We start from the raw sequence: 14,224 nt of genomic DNA, 5'->3' as shown, positions 1-14,224 counted from the left end.
CTAGAAGTAATCCTATCATCCCCGCTGGCAAGGGTCCACAGACCTGTTGGAACTTTTTGCAGGGGTTCCCCAGGCAGAAGGCTCACAGCTTTTGTGCAGCATAAATCTGAGAGGTGAAGCTAGCTGAACTTCCTGGGTTGAGTGGGGACTTGGAGAACTTTTCTGTCTAGCTAGAGGATTATAAATGCACCAATCAGCGCTCTGTGTCTAGCTAAAGGACTGTAAATGCATCAATTGGCACTCTGTAAAAACGCACCAATCAGCACTATGTGTCTAGCTAAAGGATTGTAAACACACCAATCAGCACTCTGTGAAAATGCACCAATCAGCACTATGTGTCTAGCTAAAGGATTGTAAACGCACCAATCAGCACTCTGTATAAATGTACCAATCAGCACTCTGTGTCTAGCTAAAGGATTGTAAATGCATCAATCAGCATTCTGTAAAATGGACCAATAAGCACTCTGTAAAATGGACCAATCAGCACTCTGTAAAATGGACCAATCAGCTCTCTGTAAAATGGACCAATCAGCAGGATGTGGGTGAGGCCAAATAAGGGAGTAAAAGCTGGCCACCTGAGCCAGCAACAGCAACCCGCTTGGGTCCCCTTCCATACTGTGGAAGTTTTGTTCTTTTGCTCTCCAAAATAAATGTTGCTGCTGCTCACTCTTTGGGTCTGCACCACCTTGAAGAGCTGTGACACTCACCACAAAGGTCCGTGGCTTCACTCCCAAAGTCAGCAAGACCATGAACCCACCAGAAGGAAGAAACTCCAGAGACATCTGAACATCTGAAGGAACAAACACCGGACATACCATCTTTAAGAGTTGTAACACTCACCGTGAAGGTCCACGGCTTCATTCCTGAAGTCAGTGAGACCAAGAACCCACTGGAAGGAATACATTCTGGACACATTTTGGCGCCCAATGTGGGGCCTTCGCCAAGCGATGAGTACCATCAGACCCCTTTCGCTTGTTACTCTGTCCTATTTTTCCTTGGAAATCAGGGGCTAAATACCAGGCACCTGTCTGCCAGTTAAAGGTGACTAGCATGGCCACCGGAATAAGAACATGGGTGTCAGGCTTTCTAGGAAAGGGCTCTTTAACAACCCCTGACTCTTTGGAGTGGGGAACATTGGTTTGCCTGGAACCAGCTTCTGCTTTTCCTGTACTTCTGGGCTGAGCCAACAGTTGACAGAGATAAAAGTCATTCAGCTCTGGGGTCCTGACAAGTTGGTTGACCAGCGGCCATGAGTGGAAACCTCAAAGTCATGTCGCCCAAGCAAGACTCGCCCATCTAACCTATCTATCCTGACCCTTTCCTCCTGGGTCCTAATGCTTGTCAGATAAACTTTCTCTAGCCTCTCTTCTCTGAGGCTAGTCCTGCTTCTAAAAACCACTCCCTGTCTCTGGTGTTTTTCTAGTTTCTCCTGTAAGAATGATTTCTAGTATAAACTCCAGGACTCTATTCCCTTCTTAAGGCATCCAGGCTCACCAATCAGAAAGACATAATTTTTGCCCAAAGTCCTGCCATAGGGGGTACTATCTGGAATTTTAGGATCTCTCTTCAGACTAGTAGGCCTAACAAAAGCTATTCCTGAAGCTAGGATATGGGGAGCTTCAGAAATGACATCCTTTCTATTCAAGTAAGGATAAAAGGCATCGTCACTCTTCCAAACTTGGAGATCCCTCCCTTCCCTCAGGGTATGGCCCTCCACTTCATTTTGGAGGCTTCACATCTTTGGTTTTTTTTTTTTTTTTTTTTGAGACGGAGTCTCACTCTGTTGCCCAGGCTGGGGTGCAGTGGCTGGATCTCAGCTCACTGCAAGCTCCGCCTCCTGGGTTTACGCCATTCTCCTGCCTCAGCCTCCCGAGTAGCTGGGACTACAGGTGCCCGCCACCTCGCCTGGCTAGTTCTTTGCATTTTTTAGTAGAGATGGGATTTCACCGTGTTAGCCAGGATGGTCTTGATCTCCCGACCTCGTAATCCACCCGTCTCAGCCTCCCAAAGTGCTGGGATTACAGGCTTGAGCCACCACGCCCAGCCAGGGCTTCACATCTTTATAGGATGGGGTAAAGTCCCAGTACTAACAGGAGAATGCTTAGGACTCTAACAGGTTTTTGAGAATGTGTTGGTAAGGGCCACTAAATCCGATTTTTCTCAGTCCTCTTTGTGATCTAGGAGGACAGGCAAGGGTGCAAGTTTCCAAGAATGTGTGGGTAAGGGCCACTAAATCCAACCTTCCTTGATCCTCCTTATAGTCTAAGAGGAAAACTACTGTTTCTGCTGCTGCGTTGGTGAGTGCAATTATTCCGATCAGCAGGGTCCAGGGACCGTTGTGCGTTCTTGGGCAAGAGGTGTTTCTGCTGTGCATTGGTGAGCGCAACTATTCCAATCAGCAGGGTCCAGGGACCATTGCAGGTTCTTGGGCCGGGGGTAGCAACAAACAAACGAAAACCATGGGCAGTTTTGTCTTTCAGATGGGAAACACTCAGTCATCAACAGGCTCACCCTTCAAATGCATCCTAAGCCATTGGGACCAATTTGACCTGCAAACCCTGAAAAAGAGGTGGCTCATTTTTTTCTGCACTATGGCCTGGCCCCAATATTCTCTCTTTGATGGGGAAAAATGGCCACCTGAGGGAAGTATAAATTACAATACTATCCTGCAGCTTGACCTTTTCTGTAAGAGGGAAGGAAAATGGAGTAAAATACCTTCTGTCCAAGCTTTCTTTTCGTTGAAGGAGAATACACAACTATGCAAAGCTTGCATCCCACAGAAGGACCTCCATATCCTAGCCTCCCTATAGCTCCCCTTCCTATTAATGATAAGCCTCCTCTAATCTCCCCTGCCCAGAAGGAAACAAGTAAAAAAATCTCCAAAGGACCACTAAAATCCCCAGGCTATCGGTTATGTCCCCTTCAAGCTGTAGGGGGAGGGAAATTTGGCCCAACCCGGGTACATGTCCGCTTCTCCTTCTCTGATTTAAAGCAGATCAAGGTCAATCTAGGGAAGTTTTCAGATGATCCTGATAGGTATATAGATGTCCTACAGGGTCTAGGGTAAACCTTTGATCTCTCTTGGAGAGATGTCATGCTATTGTTAGATCAAACACTGGCCTTTAATGAAAAGAATGCGGCTTTAGCTGCAGCCCGAGAGTTTGGAGATACCTGGTATCTTAGTCAAGTAAATGATAGAATGACAGCTGAAGAAAGGGACAAATTCCCTACCAGTCAGCAAGCCATCCCCACTATGGATCCCCACTGGGACCTCGACTTAGATCATGGGGACTGAGTCACAAACATCTGTTGATCTGTGTTCTAGAAGGACTAAGGAGAATTAGGAAAAAGCCCATGAATTATTCAATGATGTCCACCATAACTCAGGGAAAGGAAATCCTTCTGCCTTCCTCGAGCGGTTATGGGAGACCTTAAGAAAATATATTCCCCTGTCACCCGACTCACTCGAGGGTCAACTGATCCTAAAAGATAAGTTTATTACCCAATCAGCCACAGATATCAGGAGAAAGCTCCAAAAGCAAGCCCTGAGCCCCGAACAAAATCTGGAGGCATTATTAAACCTGGCAATCTCAGTGTTCTATAATAGGGACCAAGAGGAACAGGCCCAAAAGGAAAAGCGAGATCAGAGAAAGGCCGCAGCCTTAGTCATGGCCCTCAGACAAACAAACCTTGGTGGTTCAGAGAGGACAGAAAATGGAGCAGGCCAATCACCTGGTAGGACTTGTTACCAGTGTGGTTTGCAAGGACACTTTAAAAAAGATTGTCCAATGAGAAACAAACTGCCCCCTCTCCCATGTCCACTATGCCAAGGCAATCACTGGAAGGTGCACTGCCCCAGAGGACAAAGGTTCTCTGGGCCAGAAGCCCCCAACCAGATGATCCAACAATAGGACTGAGGGTGCCTGGGGCAAGCACCAGCTCATGTCATCACTCTCACTGAGCCCCGGGTACGTATAACCATTGAGGGCCAGGAAATTGACTTCCTCCTGGACACTGGCACAGCCTTCTCAGTGTTAATCTCCTGTCCCAGGCAACTGTCCTCAAGGTCCATTACTATCTGAGGAATACTGGGACAGCCTGTAACCAGGTTTTTCTCCCACCTCCTCAGTTGCAATTGAGAGTTTCATATGCCTTTCTTGTTATGCCTGAAAGTCTCACACCCTTATTAGGGAGGGATATATTAGCCAAAGCTGGAGCTATTATCTACATGAATATGGGGAACAATTTACCCATTTGTTGTCCCCTGCTTGAGGAGGGAATCAACCCTGAAGTCTGGGCATTGGAAGGAACAAACTCAAGCTCCAGCCTTAAGCCATCCCACAAGACAAAACTTCTCTTTATACATCAGAGAGAGCAGGGATAGCTCCTGGAGTCCTTACTCAGACTCGCGGGACAACCCCACAACCAGGGGCATACCTAAGTAAACAACCAGGGGCATACCTAAGTAAAGAAATTGATGTAGTAGCAAAAGGCTGGCCTCACTGTTTACGGGTAGTTGCAGTAGTGGCAGTCTTAGTGACAGAGGCTATCAAAATAATACAAGAAAAGAATCTCACTGTCTGGACTACTCATGATGTAAATGGCATACTAGATGCCAAAGGAAGTTTATGGCTATCAGACAACTGCCTACTTAGATACCAGGTGCTACTCCTTGAGGGAACAGTGCTTCAAATACGTACGTGCCGTCAACCTTGCCACTTTTCTCCCAGCAGATGGGGAACCAATCAAGCGTGACTGCCAACAAATTATAGTCCAGACTTATACTGCCCGAGATGATCTCTTAGAAGTCCCCTTAGCTAATCCTGACCTTAACCTATATACTGATGGAAGTTCATTTGTGGAGAATGGGATATGAAGGGCAGGTTATGCCATAATTAGTGATGTAACTGTACTTGAAAGTAAGCCTCTTCCCCCAGGGACCAGCGCCCAGTCAGCAGAACTAGTGGCACTTACCCAAGCCTTAGAACTGGGAAAAAGAAAAAGAATAAATGTGTATACAGATAGCAAGTATGCTTATCTAATCCTACATGCCCATGTTGCAATATGGAAAGAAAGGGAGCTCCTAACCTCTGGGGGGAACCCCCATTAAATACCACAAGGAAATTATGGAGTTATTACATACAGTGCAAAAACCCAAGGAGGTGGCAGTCTTACACTGCCAAAGCCATCAGAAAGGTGAAGGAGAAAAGACAGAAGGAAACTGTCAGGCAGATGCTGAGGCCAAAATTGCTGTCAGGTGGAACATCCCATTAGAAATACCTATGGGGCCAGGCGCAGTGGCTCACGCCTGTAATCCCAGCACCTTGGGAGGCCGAGGTAGGCGGATCACGAGGACAGGAGATCGAGACCATCCTGGCAAACACGGTGAAATCCCGTCTCTACTAAAAATACAAAAAATTAGCTGGGTGTGGTGGCAGGCACCTGTAGACCCAGTCACTCGGGAGGCTGAGGCAGGAGAATGGTGTGAACCTGGGAAGTGGAGTTTGCAGTAAGCCAAAATTGTGCCACTGCACTCCAGCCTGGGCGACAGAGCAAAACTCCATCTCAGAAAAAAAAAGAAAAAAAAAAAAGAAATACCTACGGAAGGACCCTTGGTATGGAACAACCCCCTCCAAGAGATTAAGTCCCAGTATTCCCCGACTGAAACAGAATAGGGACTTTCACAGGGGCATGGTTTTCTCCTCTCAGGGTGGTTAACAACAGAAGAAGGAAAGGTACTTATACCGGAAGCCAGTCACTGGAAAATACTTAAAACCCTCCATCAAACTTTACATACAGGTATTAAAAACACTCATCAGATGGCCAAATCCCTATTTACAGAGCCAAATCGCCTCTGGACCATCCGACAGGTAGTCAAAGCCTGTGAGATGTGCCAAAGGAATAATGCTTTGGTCCATCATAAGGCTCCTTTGGGGGAACAAAGAATAAGTCACTATCCCGGAGAAGACTGGCAGTTAGACTTCACCCATATGCCTAAGTCAGAGGGATTTCAATACTTGTTTGTGTCTGTGTTGATACCTTTACAAATTGGATAGACACTTTCCCCTGCAAGTCAGAGAAGGCTCAGGAAGTGATTAAAGTCCTAACTCATGAAATAATTTCTAGATTTGGGCTTCCCCAAAGCTTACAGAGCAACAATGGTCTAGCTTTTTTTTTTTTTTTTTTTTTTTTTTTTTTTTTTTTTTTGAGACAGAGTCTCACTCTGTTGCCCAGGCTGGAGTGCAGTGGCGCGATCTCAGCTCACTGCAAGCTCCGCCTCCCGGGTTCATGCCATTCTCCTGCCTCAGTTGGGACTATAAGCACCCGCCACCATGCCGGGCTAATTTTTTGTATTTTTAGTAGGAGACGGGGTTTCACCATGTTAGCCAGGATGGTCTCAACGTCCTGATCTTGTGATCCGCCCGCATCAGTCTCCCAAAGTGCTGGGATTACAGGCGTGAGCCACTGCACCCGGCCAATGGTCCAGCTTTTAAAGCCACGATAACTCATGGAATTTCCACCTTCACTGTGCCTGGAGGCCACAATCCTCAGGGAAGGTCGAGAAGGCAAATGAAACACTCAAGAGGGACTTAAGGAAACTAACACAAGAAATTCATCTCCCATGGCCTACTCTTTTGCCCACGGCCCTGTTGAGAATCCGAAATTCTCCTCACAATATGGGGCTCAGTTCATATGAAATGCTGTATGGACAACTTTTTCTCACAAATGACCTCCTACTTGATCAGGAAACGGCCAACTTGGTCAAAGACATAACTTCTTTGACAAAATATCAATGAAACCTTAAAAATCTACCTGAAGGATGTCACAGAGAAAAGGGAACAGAGTTGTTTCAACCAGGAGATCTAGTGTTGGTCAAATCTCTCCCATCTACTTCCCCATCTATGGATTCTTTGTGGGAAGGACCATACTCGGTAATCCCCTCTACCCTCACTGTAGTTAAGGTGGCAGGAGTGGAATCTTAGATTCACCACACCCAAGTTAAATTTTGGACACCCCGGCCGGGCGCGGTGGCTCAAGCCTGTAATCCCAGCACTTTGGGAGGCCGAGACGGGTGGATCACGAGGTCAGGAGATCGAGACCATCCTGGCTAACATGGTGAAACCCCGTCTCTACTAAAAAATACAAAAAACTAGCCGGGCGAGGTGGCGGGCGCCTGTAGTCCCAGCTACTCGGGAGGCTGAGGCAGGAGAATGGCGTAAATCCGGGAGGCGGAGCTTGCAGTGAGCCGAGATCGCGCCACTGCACTCCAGCCTGGGCGACAGAGCGAGACTCCGTCTCAAAAAAAAAAAAAAAAAAAAAAAATTTTGGACACCCCCTGAGGAACCTGCAGGACTGTCAGCTCAGGAGTCCCAAGATCAGCCAGATCAGTCTCGATATGCCTGCAAACCATTGGAGGACTTGCATCTCCTATTTCAGAAGGAAACATCCCAGACTAAAAAGGCTCCTATAGCTGATCCTGAGGAAAAACCCCTTCCTCTTTAAAAAAGTTAAGTGAAGGCCGGGCGCGGTGGCTCAAGCCTGTAATCCCAGCACTTTGGGAGGCCGAGACGGGCGGATCACAAGGTCAGGAGATCGAGACCATCCTGGCTAACACGGTGAAACCCTGTCTCTACTAAAAAATACAAAAAAAAAAACTAGCCGGGCGAGGTGGTGGGCGCCTGTAGTCCCAGCTACTCGGGAGGCTGAGGCAGGAGAATGGCATGAACCCGGGAGGCGGAGCTTGCAGTGAGCTGAGATCCGGCCACTGCACTCCAGCCTGGGCGACACAGCGAGACTCCATCTCAAAAAAAAAAAAAAAAAAAAAAAAGTTAAGTGATAACCTACATAATCTTTAACACCTCTCCTTGCCCCTTTAATGGAATCCTTTTACTATTTCATCATATTATTAAGCAGCATACTAACTATACTCTTTGTGATAGAACTACATACTATAGCTCCTGCCAAGACGAAAATCATAATCACATCAACCTTTTTTCTATCTTCCTTCCTTCTGACAGCAATTTACTCCTACCTTTAACTCAGACTAGATAAAATGATCTCGTCTTCTGGAACACCCTCTTTACCTTCCTATGTACTCTTTGCCTATCCATCCCTCCTGCTTCCTCGGACACCTCATACAATTGCCCCTCCCCTTACACTAGCTCCTAATTACCTCTTCAAGATTCTCAACTTAACCCACTCTCTGTTAAACCAGTCCAATCCTTCCCTGGAAAATGACGGTTGGCTTTGTAGCTCTCTATCTATCAGCACAGAGCCATAAAACTAATACCCCTACTTATAGGGTTAGGAATGGCTACTGCTATAGGAACCAGAATAGCCGGTTTATCTACTTCATTATCCTACTACCACACACTCTCAAAGGATTTCTCAGGCAGTTTGCCAGAAATAATGAAAACTATCCTTACTCTACAATCCCAAATAGACTCTTTGGCAGCAGTGACTCTCCGAAACCACTGAGGCCTAGACCTCCTCACTGCTGAGAAAGGAGAACTCTGCACTTTCTTAGGGGAAGAGTGTTGTTTTTACACCAACCAGTCAGGGATAGTACAAGATGGGTCCACCCAGCGTTTACAGGAAAACACTTCTGAAATCAGACAATGCCTTTCAAACTCTTATACTAACCTCTGGAGTTGGGCGACATGGCTTCTCCCCTTTCTAGGCCCCATGACAGCTGTCTTGCTATTACTCGCCTTTGGAACCTGTGTTTTAACCTCCTTGTCAAATTTGTTTCCTCTAGAATCGAAGCCATCAAGCTACAGATGGTCTCACAAATGGAACCCCAAATGAGCTCAACTAACAACCTCTACCGAGGACCCCCAGATCAACTCACTGGCTCTTTGGCAGGCCTAGAGAGTTCCCCTCTGGAGAACACTACTGCTGCAGGGCTCCTTCTTTGCCCCTAACCAGCAGGAAGTAGCTAGAGTAGTCATTGCCCAATTCCCAACAGCAATTGGAGTGTCCTATTTAGAGGAGGGATTGAGAGGTGAAGCCAGCTGGACTTCCTGGCTCGAGTGAGGACTTGGAGAACTTTTGTGTCTAGTTAGAGGATTGTAAATGCACCAATCAGCGCTTTGTAAAAATGCACCAATAAGCACTATGTGTCTAGCTAAAGGATTGTAAACGCACCAATCAGCACTCTGTAAAAACACACCAATTAGCACTCTGTAAAAACGCACCAATCAGCACTCTGTAAAATGCACCAATCAGTTCTCTGTAAAATGGACCCATCAGCAGGATGTGGGCAGGGCCAAATAAGGTAATAAAAGCTGGCCACCTGAGCCAGCAGCGGCAACCCACTCAGGTCCCCTTCCACACTGTGGAAGCTTTGTTCTTTTGCTCTTCACAATAAATCTTGCTGCTGCTCTCTTTGGGTCCACATCACCATTTTTTTTTTTTTTTAAGACAGAGTCTTGCACTGTCACCCAAGCTGGAGTTCAGTGGCGCTATCTTGGCTCACTGCAAGCTCTGCCTCCTGGGTTCATGCCATTCTCCTGCCTCAGCCTCCTCAGTAGCTGGGACTACAGGTGCCCACCACCACACTCTGCTAATTTTTTGTATTTTTAGTAGAGATGGGGTTTCACTGTCTCAGCCAGTATGGTCTCAATCTCCTGACCTCGTGATCCACCCACCTTGGCCTCCCAAAGTGCTGGGATTACAGGCATGAGCCACCGTGCCCAACCAGGTCCATACCACCTTTAAGAGCTGTGACACTTGCCACAAAGGTCTGTGGCTTCACTGCTGAAGTCAGCGAGACCACGAATCCACCAGAAGGAAGAGACTCCAGACACATCTGAACATCTGAAGGAACAAACTCTAACACTCACCGCAAAGGTCGGCGGCTTCATTCCTTAAGTAAGCAAGACCAAGAACTCCCTGGAAGGAATAAATTCTGGACACAAATCTACCGTGGCATTACCGGGTATGGTGGGGGACAGGCATTATACAGGGATGAGGGAATGGCCTGAGCCAGAAATGCCCTGGTTTGGAACAGAGCCTGGGATGGGACCCTCATGGCATTTCCCAAAATTAAAAGGAAAAGGCTCAAATGTAGCTATAATATTTCCCTGTTGATCTAGGGGGTGTATCCTAACAGGTAACTGCCAAGCCTCTATATCACACTCGTGTCTAGCTCACTGAATTCCTGCGTGAATAGAACTGAGAGGGGTTGCTCAAGGCACTGCTGAGTCACTGGGGCAACCACTTTTCACCCAGTGTCCTCTGGAAAAGAAAGATCTGGGGCTGGGCGCGGTGGCTCAAGCCTGTAATCCCAGCACTTTGGGAGGCTGAGACGGGCGGATCACAAGGTCAGGAGATCGAGACCATCCTGGCTAACACGGTGAAACCCCGTCTCTACTAAAAAATACAAAAACCTAGCCGGGCGAGGTGGCAGGCGCCTGTAGTCCCAACTACTCGGGAGGCTGAGGCAGGAGAATGGCGTGAACCCGGGAGGCAGAGCTTGCAGTGAGCTGAGATCCGGCCACTCCAGTCTGGGCGACAAAGCGAGACTCTGTCTCAACAACAAAAAAAAAAACAAGAAAGATCTGGAGGGTCAGGCCACTCTTTTTCTTCAAAATAAGGAGGGGGTGCAGAAGAGTAGGGATGAACCTCTTCCTCCTTTGCCACTTTAGCTTTAGCTGGCAAACAAACCTGCTCTGTTACCTCTTCTGTTACTCCTCATGATTAGTGTGAAAAGGTTCCAAGATGGAATGAACCAGAGCCCACACTTGTCCCATTGTTGCCCTGATGCTTCCGAGCTCCCCTTCTTACTCACCACAGGGATTGCTTAAGAGTACTCAGGTGTCCTCCAGCTTAGTTCCACATTATCCAACTGTTGCTATGGCGACCCTTTGGCCAGGATTCGAGCCCCACGTATGGGCACCACTTGCTGAGACCAGCTCAGTTGTTGAGACCCTAACCCAGTGGTGCTAGAGGAATTAAAGACACACACAGAGATATAGAGTGTGGAGTGGGAAATCAGGGGACTCACAGGCTTCAGAGCTGACAGCCCCGAACAGAGTTTGATCCACATATTATTGACATCAAGCCAGTGATAGGCATTATTTCTACAGATTATAGATTAACTAAAAGTATTCCTTAAGGGAAGCAAAGGGATGGGCCAAAACAAAGAGAGGGGCTCTGGCTAGTTATCTGCAGCAGGAACATGTCCTTAAGGCACAGATCACTCATGCTATTGTTTGTGGTTTAGTATTGCCTTTAAGTGGTTTTCTGCCCTGGGTGGGCGAGGTGTTCCTTGCCCTCATGCCGGTAAACCCACAACCTTCAGTGTGTGCGTCAAGGCCATCACGAACATGTCACAATGCTGCAGAGATTTTGTTTATGGCCAGTTTGGGGGCCCATTTATGGCCAGACTTGGGGGTCTGTTCTCAACAATGGGGTTTCACCATGTTGGCCAGGCTGGTCTCAAACTCCTGACCTCAAGTGATCCACCTGCCTCGGCCTCCCAAAGTGCTGGGATTACAAGCATGAGCCTCTTTTTTTTTTTTTTTTTTTTTGAGACAGATCTTGCTCTGTCGCCCAGGCTGGAATGCCATGGCATGATCCCATCTCACTGCAACCTCTGCTCAGGTGATCCTCCCAACTCAGCCACCCTAGTAGGCATGCACCACCACACCCAGCTAATTTTTTTATTTTTTGTAGAGATGGGGTTTTGTCATTGTAAGGTACATGGATGTGCTTTAGTCAAGGAATAGGAAGAGGTAGATATTCAGGCCTGCATGACTCAGTGAGTTTGGTGTGCAAGCGCATAACTCTACTTGTTATATAACCTGTTTGTGTAAGTTCATACTTGGCTCTATGCCGCTATTGTCTGAAAAAGGTATAACTGCAGCCAGGTGCAGGGGCTCATGCCTATAATCCCAGCACTTTGAGAGGCCAAGGTGGGTGGATCATAAGGATAAGGTCAGGAGTTCAAGACCAGCCTGGCCAACATGGTGAAACCCCATCTCTACTAAAAATACAAAAATTAGCCAGGCATGGTGGCACGTGTTTGTAATCCCAGCTACTTGGAAGTCTGAGGCAGGATAATCGCTAGAACCCAGGAGGCGGAGGCTGCAGTGAGCCAAGATCACACCACTGCACTTCAGCCTGAGTGACAGAGCAAGACACTGTCTCAAAAAAAAAAAAAAAAAAAAAAAAAAAAGGTATAACTGTCCTGCTGACATTGTACAGGGATCTCTTGGGGGTTTGGCTTGGCTTGGCTCAACATGACTTGACATAGTGGGCATGCTGGTGCCCAGAGAAAGAGAGAGAGCCGGAGCTGTCCTTTGCAGACTGACAGGAGCGAACCAGGATACACCTCAGCTTGCTTGTGCCAAGAGAAAGAGTTAAGCTGCTGACCCTGAAGGGAAGGGAGAGCCAGCTGCACAGCTGTGCATGGGGGCAGCCAGCTCAAGCAGACAAGACAGGGCGGACAGTGTGAAAGTAAGCTGCTAATAAGAAAGCCAGTGTGAGAGTAAGCTGCTAATCAGAAAGCTGCAGAATAAAACCATATTCATCTGTCTACAGACTCCAAAATATTCTTTCTGCTTATCCACCAACTCCCCTTGGACTTCAGCATGGGCTGTACCCAGACCCCGGGAACTGACAGCCATGTTGCCCAGGCTGGTCTCAATAATATTACTATCTGAGCTCTGCCTTCTGTCAGATCAGTGCCAGCATTAGATTCTCACAGAAGCACAAACCCTATTGTGAACTGCACAATGCAAGGGATCTAGGTTGTGCACTCCTTATGAGAAGGTAATGCCTGATGATCTGCCACTGTCTCCCATCACCCCCAAATGGGACCATCTAGTTTCAGGAAAACAAGCTCAGGGCTCCCACTAATTCTACATCACAGTGAGCTGTATATATTTTTTCTTTTTTTTATATTATACTTTAAGTTCTAGGATACATGTGCACAACGTGCAGGTTTATTACTTATGTATACATGTGCCATGTTGGTTTGCTGCACCCATCAACTCGTCATTTACATTAGGTACTCCTCCTAATGCTATCCCTCCCCCAGCCTCCCACCCCCCAACCAGCCCTGGTGTGTGATGTTCCCCGCCCTGTGCCTATGTGTTCTCATTGTTTAACTCCCACCTGAGTGAGAACAAGCGGTGTTTGGTTTTCTGTCCTCCTGATAGTGTGTCCAGAATTGGTGGGTTCTTGGTCTCACTGACTTCAAGAATGAAGCCACAGACCCTCGCAGTGATTGTTACAGTTCTTAAAGATGGTGTGTCCGGAGTTTGTTCCTTCAGATGTTCACATGTGTCTGGAGCTTCTTCCTTCTGGTGGACTCGTGGTCTCACTGTCAGGAGTGAAGCTGCAGACCTTCGTGATGAGTGTTACAACTCTTAAAGGCAGTGCATCTGGAGTTGTTCATTCTTCCCAGTGGGTTCGTGGTCTCGCTGGCTTCAGGAGTGAAGCTGCAGACCTTCGTTGTGAGTGTTACAGCTCTTAAAGGCAGCGTGGACCCAAAAAGTGAGCAACAGCAAGATTTCTTGTAAAGAGTGAAAGAATAAAGCTTCCACAGTGTGCAAGGGGACCCGAGCAGGTTGCCACTGCTGTCTCCGGCAGCTTGCTTTTATTCCCTTATCTGACCCCACCCACATCCTACTGATTGGCCCGTTTTACAGAGGGCTGATTGGTCTATTTTGACAGAGAGCTGATCGGTCCATTTTACAGAAAGCTGATTGGTCAGTTTTGACAAAGTTCTGATTGGTGCGTTTACAATACTTGAGCTAGAAATAAAGGTTCTCCAAGTCCCCACTAGACTCAGGAGCCCAGCTGGCTTCACCTAGTGGATCCTGCACTGGGGCTGCAGGCAGAGCTGCCCACCAGTCCCGAGCTGCACCTGCACTCCTCAGCCCTTGGGGGGGGTCAATGGGACTGGGCGCCACGGAGCAGGAGGCAGTGCCCATCGGGGAGGCTCGGGCTGCACAGCAGCCCACCCCTGAGGTGGGGCTCAGACATGGCAGGCTGCAGGTCCCAAGCCCTGCCTCGCGGGCAGGCAGCTGAGGCCTGGTGGGAACTCAAGCACAGTGCCAGTGGGCCAGCGCTGCTGGGGGACCCAGCACAATCTCCACAGCTGCTGGCCTGGGTGCTAAGCCCCTCACTGCCTTGGGCTGGTAGCACCCGCTGGCCTCTCCAAGTGTTGGGCCCTCCAAGCCCGCACCCGTGCCCGCCAGAACTCATGCTGGCC

General features: G+C 48.0%; 1 protein-coding gene across 10 annotated transcripts in view; it reads right to left on the bottom strand.

Annotated features, from left to right (window-relative positions):
- IHO1 (interactor of HORMAD1 1) overlaps positions 1–14,224 on the bottom strand; it is an 83,949-nt gene that overhangs the window by 53,067 nt on the left and 16,658 nt on the right. For 3 of the 10 annotated variants that reach the window (XM_077992747.1, XM_077992749.1, XM_077992748.1), the window contains exon 3: positions 708–790. The exons of the other annotated variants lie outside the window; for them this stretch is intronic. The gene's annotated coding sequence lies outside the window, so the exon portion shown is untranslated. The remainder of the gene's footprint in view (positions 1–707; positions 791–14,224) is intronic. 10 annotated transcript variants of the gene reach the window in all.

This window comes from Macaca mulatta, chromosome 2 (genome assembly GCF_049350105.2).
Source record: "Macaca mulatta isolate MMU2019108-1 chromosome 2, T2T-MMU8v2.0, whole genome shotgun sequence".
In the NCBI taxonomy this organism is placed as follows: Eukaryota; Metazoa; Chordata; class Mammalia; order Primates; family Cercopithecidae; genus Macaca; species Macaca mulatta.
The sequence above is the reverse complement of the archived record's forward strand: the minus strand, read 5'-3'. Positions and strand labels throughout refer to the sequence as shown.